Source organism: Hyla sarda, chromosome 4 (assembly GCF_029499605.1).
Source record: "Hyla sarda isolate aHylSar1 chromosome 4, aHylSar1.hap1, whole genome shotgun sequence".
Taxonomy (NCBI): domain Eukaryota; kingdom Metazoa; phylum Chordata; class Amphibia; order Anura; family Hylidae; genus Hyla; species Hyla sarda.
The window spans coordinates 185,507,469-185,521,745 of NC_079192.1; the positions used below are offsets into that span (position 1 = coordinate 185,507,469).

General features: G+C 42.9%; 1 protein-coding gene across 1 annotated transcript in view; it reads left to right on the top strand.

Moving 5' to 3' along the window:
- Positions 1–14,277, top strand: part of SND1 (staphylococcal nuclease and tudor domain containing 1) — an 815,381-nt gene that overhangs the window by 348,454 nt on the left and 452,650 nt on the right. The window lies entirely within an intron of this gene.

The window sequence follows — 14,277 nt, forward strand, 5'->3', positions numbered from 1 at the left end:
GAGCGGACACATTGAGCTACCCAGCCACAGCAGTGATCTCGCCCTTGTGATTGCTGGCGAGCATCCGCGGTGTGAAATAAGCCGCAGATGTGCTCTGTGACCCTATACTGCATCCCATTCATACTGCGTTTCCGCAGCGTTAAAGGTATCCGTCAGCATCACGTCAAAAAGAGTGATGCTGACGTATACTGTAGCAGCTCCATCCATTTCTGAATGAGACGGGTACAGTATACATTGACATCCCTTTTTTGACATAACGGACACCTATACTGCAGAAACGCAGTATGAATGGGGACTATTCATATGATGCCCTGAAGGCCAAAGGGGGCTCCTCTCCTTCTTGGTCCTTCCAGGTGGTCAGGCAACCAGATATGGCCTAAGTAGGGGTACTGGCCAGCCCGGGACGTACACAGTGATAAAATATGGGGCGTATTTCCTCCATTTCAAAAGCGACGTACCAAAATGATGTTCCACAAATACCGTATATACTCGAGTATAAGCAGAGTTTTTCAGCACGATTTTTCGTGCTGAAAACACTCCTCCTCGGCTTATACTCGAGTGAACTCTCCGCCCTCTGTGGTCTTCAACCTGCGGACCTCAAGATGTTTCAAAACTACAACTCCCAGCAAGCCCGGGCAGCCATCGGCTGTCCGGGCTAGCTGGGAGATGTAGTTTTGAAACCTCTGGAGGTCCGCAGGTTGAAGACCACTGCGGCCTTCGACATCATCCAGCCCTCCCCCCCCCCCCCCCCCCCCTCTCACCCCCTTTAGTTCTGTACTCACCTCCGCTCGGCGGGACATTAGGGTGCGCTGGTCCGGTGCTGCAGGACTGTCCGGTGGGGAGGTCGTCCGGTGCTATAGTGGTTCCGGGCTGCCATCTTCACCGGGGGGCCTCTTCTCCACGCTCCACGTTGCCTTGATGACGACGCAGAGGGACGTTCATTACCAACGTCCCTCTGCGTGGTCGTCAAGGCAACGCCTTTATTCCGGGCCCGAAGCACGGAGAAGAGGCCCCCCGGTGAAGATGGCTATCCCACTGGACGACCTCCCCACCGGACAGTCCTGCAGCACCGGACCAGCGCACCCTAATGTCCCGCCAAGCGGAGGTGAGTACAGAACTAAAGGGGGTGAGAGGGGGGGTGGGGGGGGGCTGGTTGATGTCGAAGGCCGCAGTGGTCTTCAACCTGCGGGCCTCCAGAGGTTTCAAAACTACATCTCCCAGCTAGCCCGGACAGCCGATGGCTGCCCGGGCTTGCTGGGAGTTGTGGTTTTGAAACATCTGGAGGTCTGCAGGTTGAAGACCACTGTATCAGACATTGACAAGCGGTGATGATGAAGGGGGGTGTGTGGGATTATGACAAGGGGATGATGAAGGGGGGTGTGGGATGAAGAAGGGGGGTGTGTGGGATTATGACAAGGGAATGATGAAGGGGGTGTGTGGGATGATGAAGGGGGTGTGTGGGAGAAGGGGATTATGAAGGGGGTGTGTTGGATTATTACAAGGGGATGATGAAGGGGGGTGTGGGATGATAAGGGGATGATGAAGGGGGGGGTGTGGGATTATGACAAGGGGATGATAAGGGTGTGTGTGGGATGATAAGGGGGTGTGTGGGATGATAAGGGGGTGTGTGGGATGATAAGGGGGTGTGTGGGATGATAAGGGGGTGTGTGGGATGATAAGGGGGTGTGTGGGATGATAAGGGGGTGTGTGGGATGATAAGGGGGTGTGTGGGATGATAAGGGGGTGTGTGGGATGATAAGGGGGTGTGTGGGATGATAAGGGGGTGTGTGGGATGATAAGGGGGTGTGTGGGATGATGAGGGGGTGTGTGGGATGATAAGGGGGTGTGTGGGATGATGAGGGGGTGTGTGGGATGATGAGGGGGTGTGTGGGATGATGAGGGGGTGTGTGGGATGATGAGGGGGTGTGTGGGATGATGGAGGGGGTGTGTGGGATGATGACAAGGGGATGATGACAGGGGGGATGATGTATTACCCACCCTAGGCTTATACTCGAGTCAATAAATTTTCCTGGGATTTTGGGGTGAAATTAGGGGCCTCACCTTATATTCGGGTCTGCTTATGCTCGAGCATATACGGTAAAGAATTTGTGGGGGAAAAAAAGACAATTTCTATTTTTTCCATTGACTTTGCAATAATTCTAGCCACACAATAAGGGCTCAACATGGTCACTTTTGCCCTAGGTGAATACTTTAGGGGGTGTAGTTTTGAATATGGGGTCACATCTGGGGGTTCGGTATTGTTCTGACAGCTGGAATGCTTTGCAAGATGAAGTGCGGACTATAATTTGTATGATATCCTGAAAGCCAAATGGTGCTCCTGTCCTTTTGGGTCCCACCGTGTGGCCATGCAACCAAATATGGGCTAAGCGGGGGTATTACCGAACACGGGACGAACAGCATAATAAAATATGGGGGTGCATTTTCTACTTTTCAGATGCAATGTACAAAAAATATGTCCCACAAATAATGCATTTGTGAAAAAAAAGAAATGTACAATTTTCCCACTCACTTTTGTATCCATTCCAGCCACACAAAAAGGACTCGATGTACTCACTCTAGATGAATACTTTAGGGGGTGTAGTTTCCAAAATGGGGTCACTTGTGGGGGTGCGGTATGGTTCTGGCAGCTAAAACCCTTTGCAGGCATGAAGTGCGGTCTACAATCCATTCGGCCTAAAATGATGCCCTGAAAGCCAAATGGCGCTTCTCTGCTTCTGGGTCCTACCACGCCGCCAAGGAACCAAATATGGCCTAAGCGGGGATATTTCCAAACGCGGGCCGAGTAGCTTAATAAAATATAGGGTGCATTTCTTGCAATATCAGAAGTGATGTACAAAAAATATGTCGCACAAATAAAAATTTGAAATTTGCATTTTTTCACAAATGCATTTAACACTGACTTTGTAGTAATTCCTGTGAAAAAACTAGTGTTAAAATACTCACTGTACCCCCTAACGAATACCTTGAGGAGTCTAGTTTTTAAAATGGGGTCATTTGGGGGGTTGTTCCTATGTTCTACCACCTTCAAACGCAAACCTTGCAGAACACATAAAAAAAGATGTACTTTTCAAATTTTCAAAATTTCAAGTTAAATTTAGGCTTCTAATTTAAAATGTTAATTAAAAACAAAAAAAATGCTGTCAAAATAAAGTTGACATCTGAAAGTATAAGTTTCATAAACTATTTGGTCAGTAAGTATAAATATATGCAACCTATTAGTGTTAAAATAGCGAAAAATCGTAATTAAAAAATTCATGACTTTTTGCATTGTAAAAAAAAAAAAAATGCAAATGATATCGGCTTACTTTTACTATGTACATGAAGGACAACTTGTGACAAAAAAACAATGTCAGAATTATCGTGATTGCCAAAACTTTACCAGAGTTATTCTCTAATAAAGACAGACATCCCCGATTTGAAAAAACAGGCCTGGTCTTTCAGGGGCGTACAGGTTTACTTGTGCTGGTCCTTAAGGGGTTAAAAAAAAAGTTGAAAAATTTTAAAATAAGTAAAAAAAATACCCTCCCCGAATAAAAATGAAAATTCTGTTTTTCCCATTTTACCCCCAAAAAGCGTATTTTTTTTTTAATAAACATATTTGGTATTGCCGTGTGCGTAAATTTCCGAACTATCAAAATATAATGTTAATGATCCCGTACGGTGAACAGCCTAAACGTAAAAAATTAAAACACGTACAAAAATGCTACTTTTTTTGTCATTTTATAAAAAAATTAAAAAAATATATAAAAGTTGTATATATGCAAATGTGTTATCAATAAAAAGTACAGATGGCGCAAAAATTTGCCCTCATACCGCCCTATATAAGGAAAAATGAAAGTTATAGGTGATAAAAATAGGGCGATTACTGATTTTGTACAAAAAGTTTTAGATTTATATTTTTGTACCGCTTAAAAAAAAAAAGTATCTAGCCATGGGTATCATTTTATCGTATTGAACCACAGAATAAAGAACACATGTCATTTTTTTCTGTAAATTATACAGTGTGAAAATGAAACCCTCCAAAATGTGCAAAATTGTGGTTTTCATTAAAATTTCCTCCCTAAAGTATTTTTTGGGTTCGTCGTACATTTTATGGTAAAATGAGGTTTCATTATAAAGTACAATTGGTCACTCAAAAAACAAGCCCTTATATGGATCTGTACATGGAAATATAAGAGTTATGGATTTTAGAAGGCGAGGAGGAAAAAAACAAAAATGCAAAAATAAAAATGGCTTGGTCCTTAAGGTGAAAATGGGCTTGGTCCTTAAGGGGTTAAAGGGGAGCTACGGTACAGAACATCTTATCCTTTATCCACAGGGTAGGATATAAGTGTCTGATCTCGGGGGGGAACCGACCAATGGGACCCCCGCGATCTCATGCCTGGAACCACATCCCCTCTTCATCCAGCGAGCGACCTCTGCTGTGTGCATGAATTACTATCAACTACAGCATAAAGTGGTGGCCGACACGCCGCTTCTTACTCTATAGGATAGCTGAAGTTACGTAAACACTAGATCTTCGGCACTCTGAAAGAGACACATGGAGGGGTGTGCAGTACTCGACAGTAATACGTGCATGGAGAAATCCAGGTTGCCGAGCAGGAGATAACGGGGGTCCTGTGATCACTAATCCTTTCTCTTATGCATAGGGGATAAAATGTTCTTTAGTGGAGGCTCCCTTAAGCCTTTCTTATTTGACCTCTATGCAGCAAATGCACATGAAAGAAGCATTTTTTTTTTAAACAGGTAAATGATAGGCGTAGCATTATACCTAGATATAATTACCATACTACTTGACCATATGTTAATTACACCCTACCCTTGTTACTATACTGTGGGTAGATTTGTTGCTGAGACAGTCTTTGGCACCATGCCAGTATTATTCAGGTCTTTCTAGTTACTAGAACCCCTTCATAATACTTGTCAGGTTTCAGATAGTTCCCTTGTCAACTGCCCCAATTGGTGTGCATGGGTGCTTCTTGATGACCAATGAAAGTTTTAGTGGAAGAAAGGTGCTACCGGCATTGGCCTATTTGCAGCAGGATGCTGTAAAGTACTGTATGCTGTAAAGTACATCATCAAATACTATAATACTATTGTGGCAATGGTAGTTTGGAAGAGTCCCGGGGTTTTTCCATTTTTCCTTTGTTGCAATTCTTGAAACAAGAAAAAATACTTTATGAAGATTATAAACATGTAAAATATCATGGTAAATTAGCCTGTTATGCATATATTGAACTTTTATTGCCAATCTCCGCATGCCCTGTATATTAGAGCATCTGATAGCTATAGGTGAGAGAGTAGAATTCTGCCCACTGAGCTCTCTAGCTTAGGGTTACAGTTTGTGAATAGTACGAACGCAAAGAGCTGTCCCTGGGTAGTGAAACCGTTCTAGCAAGCTATTTGATCCATAATGAAATGTTTTGTCTGAGAGGTAAAAACACCTTTTTCTTATTCATTTTTGTTTTTATTGACACTTTTCTGTAGCTTGGGCTTGTGAAGTGAATAGTAGGATGTCTGCAGGACTGGCTCAAACCTTTCACCTTTTGGCTCATTAAGTCACACATGAGCTGGGTTGAATAGAGACTCAGCATGACCACAGTTCTTCCTCCTGTCTCATTGGTGATTAAAGCCAGCATGGCACAGAAGGTGGGGGGCTCTAGACGGTTGGATTGTTTCATCCTTGATGGAAAGGGCTATGTACAATAGATTAAGTCAACAGGTGGTAGGGATTTGAGCGTACTCAGGCCATTTTTAAAGGGACACTTCAGTTACACACATATTTAGATGTGGCTTCCTTTCTGTGTGCAGTGCTTCTTCCATCATACTGAACTAATGCACTTGCATCTCTGGGAGCTCTGTATCATACATATATAGAATCTGCTGGAGGTACATAATAGATGATTCTCAGCTAGAGAAGATGCTTCCCATATTTTCTTTCCTGTGGGAAGGAGGTGGACTGACTGTCCCACTCAAATCAAAGTTGAGGGAGCAGAAAGAAGCTATTATGTAGCAGCATCTACAGACACCCTAAGACTTTTCTTACTTTTAATTACTTGCGCCATTTTTCTGTTTTACCACATTACCACCATGTATATATTTAGCAGTTTTTCATTTTTATAATGTGCTTTTAACTGTAAATTTGACATGTTGTTTTTATTCTGTGGGCCAATACAATTACAGCAGTAGACAATTTTTTTTCTTTTTTCTTTTCTTCCAGTCACTATATTTCAGCCTATATAACTGGTGGCAATATGGTATATAGGGCAAAATTTGATCCTGATGTCCTCCTGAAAGCCCATTATAGTGAAGCAAAGTAATTACAAATGCTTAAACCGGTCACTATATTTCGGCCTATATAACTGGTGGTAATATGGTATATAGGGTAAAATAAGATCCTGATGTCCTCCTGAAAGCCCATTGTAGTGAAGGAAAGTAATAACAAAATGTGCCCCACTGTATGGCAAGTAGTTATTGGGGCGTGTTGCACCTTGTAGTAGTTACAGCACTCCAGAACTCATGCACGACTGCTGCTTCTAGGCCAATGTAACACTTTTGTGAAAAGAGTTAGCAGAAAAGTTACGTTTGCTGTGCATGGTCTGTCAATCACACATGAGCAGGCGTGGTTACAGCCTGGAGTGCCGTCATCTGTGTACCATACACTCTGATAACTACTTGCTACTTATTACCATGCGGCACAGGGAATCTGACAACAGCATCACCAGGACTAACCTGAATATACAAGTTATTAGTGTGGGTGATGGGGATTCAAGTGCAGTTTACCTTATAAAAATGTGTTAATCCTTAGAAAAGAAAAGAAAGTGCTCTTTATGCTGTAACAGCAATGCTGCTTCCCCTTGCTTCGGCTGATATGTCCACCCCTTCATCAATACTCATACTCGCCATGCCCATGAAGGGGGACAGAGTTATTGGGCTGGGTAGGTGGGAGAAGACTTATCAGTACAGTATGGAAAGAAAACAAATAGAAAACCAATACCGCCTCCGTTGCTCAGAAAGGGGGATTTGCAAATTTTGTGAAGGATTACAACAAAACAGCCACACAATTTAAACTAAATTTTAATCAGAATCACCCACTCTATTAGCCTTTGTATTAGATTAAATAGATGGTGGGGGGCGCTCAATCTATACAATACATGGCATGGGTGCTCTACAAGTGTGCAAAAACCAATATAATCCAAAAGAGACAAACAGACCGCACACTTTATTAGAGAGCACACCAATAGTTTATAAGAATTCCATAATTTTATTAAGTTGAAAAAAAAAATAAAGCACATATATAAATGTGATACATATACAAAGTAGTGGACAAAGCTCTAAAACCAATTAAAAAGGCTCATTGAGAGCCACAACAGAGTCCTAGCAAGGGGCCATGAACCCCCTAAACTAGTAAGCCACCGTCCTGAAGTGTGGAGTAAACGTAAAACCTATACCATCCGTGTCACAATAAATAAACAGCACTATATGCAGGTATGATGTAATTATATAGTCTAGCAGAATCAGTTCATAAATAACGACTGAATGTGTGCACCAATATAGAACCCTGACCATACAAACATCCTACCAGTATATACAACCTGTGTGTAGACATATGGAAGTGACCGGCATGGAAAAGATCAGACAAATGGAACAGGACGGTGCCACGGAGCCCCACGCGTTCCGTCGCTACACGGCGACTTCCTCAGGGGTACTGTGTCACAAGCTAGTCCAACCTAATATAGCACAGATAATCAACAAATCAATACCTTGCAGATGCGAGGGGATCACCTCCATAGAGTAGCGCCATGGTCCCGGCGTGCACTTCTGGTAACAAGGTGCATGTAATCCAATGGGAGTCGTGGAACGCAGCACGTGACCAGTGGAACACACAATCGGTCATAATGCGCGTCACTCCACTGGTCATGAGGATACTGCACACAGTTCACGCATGCGCCGCAGTGAGGCAGATCCAGGCGCACGGTCCGTGCGTCCAGATCAGTCACACTGCAGCACAGCACATAACGTAAGTCCCGGCCATGATCCATTGCGCATGCTCAGACAAGATACACAGTAATACATGTCTATTTAGCTGCAATATTTAAATATATATATCCCAATGGTATACGCATGCGCAATTATAAAGATGATATTCACAACTTCATTCATTCATGATATCGCTAAGTGCTTTATTGTAACTTGCTTTGCGCTCTGTTCAAGACAGCCTGGCATATTATATATCATTCATCAAGTTTGTATACTATCAAAAATGTAGATGTGAAATTTAGTAGTTGTATATAAACAGGCCTTATTATATAATATATTATAATATATTAACAGTAGCGACGCATAATTTTATTTTATTTGTATTAGATTACTGCGGATAATCGTGCTGTCTGATACCCTTAAAGGGTCTCTTCACATGTACAGTACCCTGTGCATATTTGATGCGCAGGATTTAATGCTGCAAGTTTGTGTAAACTGAACACAGCTTTAAATCCGGTTTATCAAATATGCGCACTATACAGTACATGTGAATACACCCTACCTACTTTTCTTTAAAACTGCAGCCGATCAGAATATGGTGAGAGCTTATTTTACCCTATATTATATAGGTTAAAATCTATTCCCTTTAATTATATATATTTTTTTATAAATCTGCTTTAAAAAAATCTTGTTCTGATGCCTAGAACTCTTATGTTTGTAAATCTATGGGGGCACATTTTTTATGCAGTGATCTGTGATTTTTATTGATGCCATTTCTGGCTATATGGGGCTTTTATTTTTATTTTTTTAGGGCTGCAACTAACTATTAATTGTAAAATTGATTAGTTGGCGGATTATTGGTTCGATTAATCAGATAGAGAGAGGGGGAAAAAAACCCACATGATTAGGGGACCAGGGAAGAGTTAACGGGAAACGGGAAAGTGAGGACTGCATTTTCTTTCTTTTGCTTATGTTGTTGACAATGTGGGACTAATAGCGTTATAAATTAATCGTTCTGACTATTCACCCGGCGATAACAAATGTGTGTGGGCGCGCATATGTGTCAGGGTAGGCATGAGCGCGCACATGCATGTTTATAGAAAGCAGGTGTATGAATGCATGACTGTATATTTTAGGTGTGAGTATATGTGTACATCGATTATATTATGTATATTACTAAGCCCCTGTTGACATTGTACTAGTGGACTGCTTGATGTACATGCTGGCAAAAGCTATTGTGACCGATCTGTCATGTATCCCACTGTAAAATCATATAAAAGGAGATTTATAATTTTCAAACTTATGGCTTTTATATGACAATTTCTTTTAACTAACTCTTGCTTACGTGCGACCTATTTAACAAATAGTCACACGACCTTGATATAGATTGCACGTAAGCAAAAACTGGGAAACCTGCTTACAAAAGCATTTTTTAAAGGAGAATATTTTTTCCTTATAAAGTTCTTTGATAAACCCTGTGTGAATGTGTCTGAATGTATGACTACTACTACTCCCATCATGGACCAGACTCCTTTCCATGATGGGAGTACTAGTTCCCTGGCTACGGGAGTCGGCAGGTGGCTGGGGAGGCTAGATTAGTGTTCGTACCACTACCCCCATCATGGAACAGAGTCTGTTCCAGGTATCACCCCCCCCCTCCCCCGACCCCAAGGGGTCCCCAAGGGTCTGCTGCAGTTTTTTTTTTAGTGTGACCCGGGCCCTATTAGGGGTTCAGGGCGCAGCATTTGACCCCCCCCCATTTTTTTTGGGGCTGCAGCTTTCTCCCCCCCCCCCATTTTTTTGGGGCTGCAGCTTTCTCCCCCCCCCCCCCCCCAATATAACGGTGTGTGATCTTTCTCCCCCCCCCCCCCAATATAACGGTGTGTGATCTTCCCCCCCCCCCCCCCGCCACTGTAGAAAAAAGGCGATGGCTCACCAGGCATTTTCGGCAGCAGAGGCATATGCTTTTCTGGCCTCCGACTCAGTCTCGAGGAAGATCCTACATTCCTGTGTTCTTCCTCGTCCTCCTCATCATCTAGGACTGAGGCTCCCCATGATAGTGACCCAGTGGCCGGCACTAGTACAAGCGACAATGCCTCTCATACTAGGAGTCCGATCCCCCCCCCAGACAAGTTTACCGAAGCCCCCTTCCAGTGTCTGGAGACCCCCAGAAGCTTGTCGGCTACGTATTCTGTAGTTTGTTGGCGACTCCGGAGTCCATATTGACAATTCTGGATTCACTGAAATTGACTATTTCAGTTATTTTTTCAGTGACAGTTTTGTCAATCTGATGGTGGAGTAGACAAATCTGTACACCCAGCAGTTCATCGCCCACCACCCTGATTCTTTTTTGGCCAGGTCCAATGAATGGTACGCCATTTGTGCAGCATAAATGAGGATATTTTGGGGGCCTCTTGCTGCATATGGGTCTGGTCAAAAAGCCAAGTGTCACAGTACTGGAGCGAGGACATCCTATACAAGACCCCACTTTACAGTATGGTCATGACACTGAAGCGGTTCGAGGCCATTCGGAAATGCCTCCATTATGCAGATAATGCAGCATGTCCACCCCAAAGTGATCCAATACAAAGTGAGGCCGGTCATTGATCACTTTGGGGCCAAATTTTTGGAGGCCTACGTACCGCTCAGGGAGCTCTCGGTAGAGGAGTCTTATCAGTGTTAAGGGGAGACTAATCTTCCGCCAGTATATTCCCTTGAAGCGGGCGTGGGATGGCGTGAAGCTCTAAACTTTGTGAGAGTACCTCCGGTTACACTTACAAGTTTAGAGTATATGAGGGATGAGATTCCCGTATTGAACCCCCAGATTGTTCCCCCACTCTGGGTGTTAGCGGGAAAATCGGTTGGGACCTTGTGCACCCATTGCTGGATAAGGGTTACCACGTGTACGTGGACAACTTTTATACCAGCATCCCTTTGTTCACATCTCTTGCCGCCAGATCCACATCCGCTTATGGAACCGTGCGGAAGAACCAGAGGCCTCCCTCTAAATTTGATCCAGACACCTATTCCCAAGGGTGAGTCCCGTACCCATGAAAACCTGTTGCTGGTCAGGCATAAGGATAAGAGCAATGTCCTTATGCTGACCACAATTCATGGTAACTGCAGCTCACCTGTCTCTGTGCGAGGTACCACAACACTGGTCCTCAAGCCAGATTGTATTCTGGACTACAATTGATATATGGGGGGAGTTGATCTTTCTGATCAAGTCCGCAAGCCATACATGACCTAAAGGTCCTGATCTTTGGCGACCGGGAAAGAGCAGGCCGGACTTCCAAAGGATCTGAAGTTATAGGTGCCAGGCCAACACTTTCCAGGTGAGGTCCCCCACACTGGAAAGAAGGGACAATCCCAGAAAAAATGCAGTGTGTCACAAGAGGGGGATTCGGAAGGACACCACCTATCAATGTGACACTTGCCCAGATCATCCAGGCCTCTGCATTAAGGATTGCTTCAGGGAGTATCACACTTCCATGGAGTACTACATTTTCCCTCTTCATTTTAATTTTCCATAATTTGACCCCAATGTACAAAGTCTAGAGTACATTGCAAATTTCAACTCCATAAAACCACTAAATTGCCCAAAAAACTTTCATAAAAAAAAAAAAAAAAAATCATCGGGTACTTATGGTTTCTCAAATGCGCAGCACTCTTTCCACCTGAGCGGTGTGCGCATTTGAGGCAACAGGTTAGGGACGGCCACATACATCACATTCCCAGAATGATGATTCAGAGCATAGGGTTTGGGGTGGGCATATTTTTTAGTTTTAGTGTTGGCTATGCTCTTGGTAATCATTCTGGGAACATAACCTTTTTTATGATTTTACGTCCCACTGTACCCCACTTTACTTAGTGTACCCCAGTTATTTTCCCCATGTAATGCCCTTGGGGGGGTCCCTACTGTTCTGGCTATATAGGCAGCAACACAGACACTCAAGTACCCTGACTGCGCTCCTGCACCTCAGTGGACGCTGTGCACCCTCAGAGCTCCTAACGTCCAGACATGAGGTACGTCCTTACTTCAAAGAAATGTATTTACAAATTTACAGTCACCTTTTCTCCTATTGCCACTTGTGAAAATGAAAAATGTGGGGTAACCCCCAGCATTTTAATGTAAAAAAAGATAAAATTTTTCCTTTTCACGCACCACTTAATGAACATTTATCAAACACCTCTGGGTGTTAAGGCTCACTGTACCCCTTGTTACGTTCCTTGAGGGCTGTAGTTTCCAAAATAAATAGTATGCCATGTGTTTTTTTTTTTTTTACTGTTCTGGCACCATAGGGGCTTCCTAAATGCGACATTTCCAAAATAGTATGCTATGCCAAGGAGGTGCTCCATGCAAAGTACATAGCGGGAGAGATCTGATGTTTGATCAGACAAACCTTATCTCCTATGAAGCAGAGGTGTGGATGTGTGTCTCTTATGAAGCAGAGCTGTAGTCAGCTACATTACCTCCGAGACCTGGATCACATTACCTCTGAGACTGCCATCTTGGAGCCTGCAAATTGCTCTGGGGCCCGGCCTACTGCAGTATCTCTTTGGTAAGGCAGGCCACCTTTGTGACTTTGTACCAGTGTGCCTCTAGCTGTTGAAAAACTACAACTCCCAGCATGCCGGGACAGCCTCTGGTCTGAAACAGCTGGAGGTAACCTGGTTGGGAAACAGATTATACATAATATCTAAAAATATTTTTATGTATATATAAAAAAACATCTAATACATACAATTACTTTTATGAAATATACGTGTATATGCATTTTTATTCAAATGTGTGTGTGTGTATATAACTTATATATATATATATATATATATATATATATAATATATTTATATATTGTAGATGAAAACAGGATGGGAATGGTTGCTTAGTAACTTTCCGAGCATTGGGGCTGGTCAGGTGAGTGGGGCAGAAAATGGCAGTTAGGAGGAAGTGAGCACAGAGCGGCAGCAAAGAATGCTGGGACCTGTAGTTTATAGACAGCGTGTGAGGGAAAGGAACAAGCAGTAGGGCAAAAAGGTTTATTTGAGCCACAGACAGGAGATACAAAGGTCAAAGTGGAATAAAAGATGCAAGTTTAATGACCTATGCTGATCTGAGCCCCCCCCTCCCCCCTTGGATTCCTTGGATAACCCCTTTAAGTAAACTGTTTCTCTGTTTTTAGCCCCTCATAGCTCTGTTCTCTATTTCATGATACTGTAACACAAATGTTCCATTGTACGTCCTTCCACATTAGCATATGATCTTCTCCTTCACTTGCTATATCATATGTATGGTTATTGCTTTCCAGTGAATGGCAAATGAGTGTTAATGTCAGCTCAATGGCGCTTGCTAATTTGTTCCCCCCAATCTAATAACCAGTCGCACTTGCACTGCTTCCCTTGGAGAGCTATGCTCTTTACACCTGAGAGAATTTTCCCATTAACTCCCCAGCACAAGCTTCATACTCTGCATTTAAATCCCCTCCATGTGATTAAGCAGTCACAGGAATTGAAGAAAGAAGGCATTATTACTTTTGATGTGTAAAATTGTCTCACAATAAAATTCTCTTTGGAGCAGGGGACATGGCTTTCTTTCAGAAATGGATTCAAATGTTGATGTAAGACTATGTATCTCTTTGCTTTCACAGTATGAACAAGCTTTGTATACAATCTTCTCACCACTCTGTTTCCAGCTGCTGTGGCAGACTGAGAATTGCGTAACGTGCCGACATTTAGCAGCATTTGCATATTGTCTGATGGGGCTCATCATTATATCTATATAATTTAATAATCATATCTGTAAACAGTGTGCAAAGAATATTTGAGAATGATTTTCCGGTAATGGATGATAAATCCATTATGACAGTTGTTACAGTGACCCTTATTTGGTTCTATGCATGGAAGTAACTTAAAGTAATTAAACTCCAGTCACAGGACATCTATGGCTACGACCTATACCTGGACGTTTCTTTAGCGATTATGTGAGATAATTCACCTTATTTTAAGCAATTTGTGTCACATTATTTTAATGCATCTTTTAGAAGTACATGAACAGCACAAATGTGTATTTGAGATCAATAGTCTATGGTACTTCCATGATTCTTTGGGAGAGCTGTTAAGCTGGTTTGCCCTAGCCGAATAGTCCAGCAGTTCTGATATTATGGCAGATGATTGGATTGCCTTGGCTCAAAGCAAAATGACAGGCCTTTTAGCCTGTTTGTTTGTAATATTTATATAAGTGATCCAAGAAAGGTGACTAGTGACTGCCGTGGACAC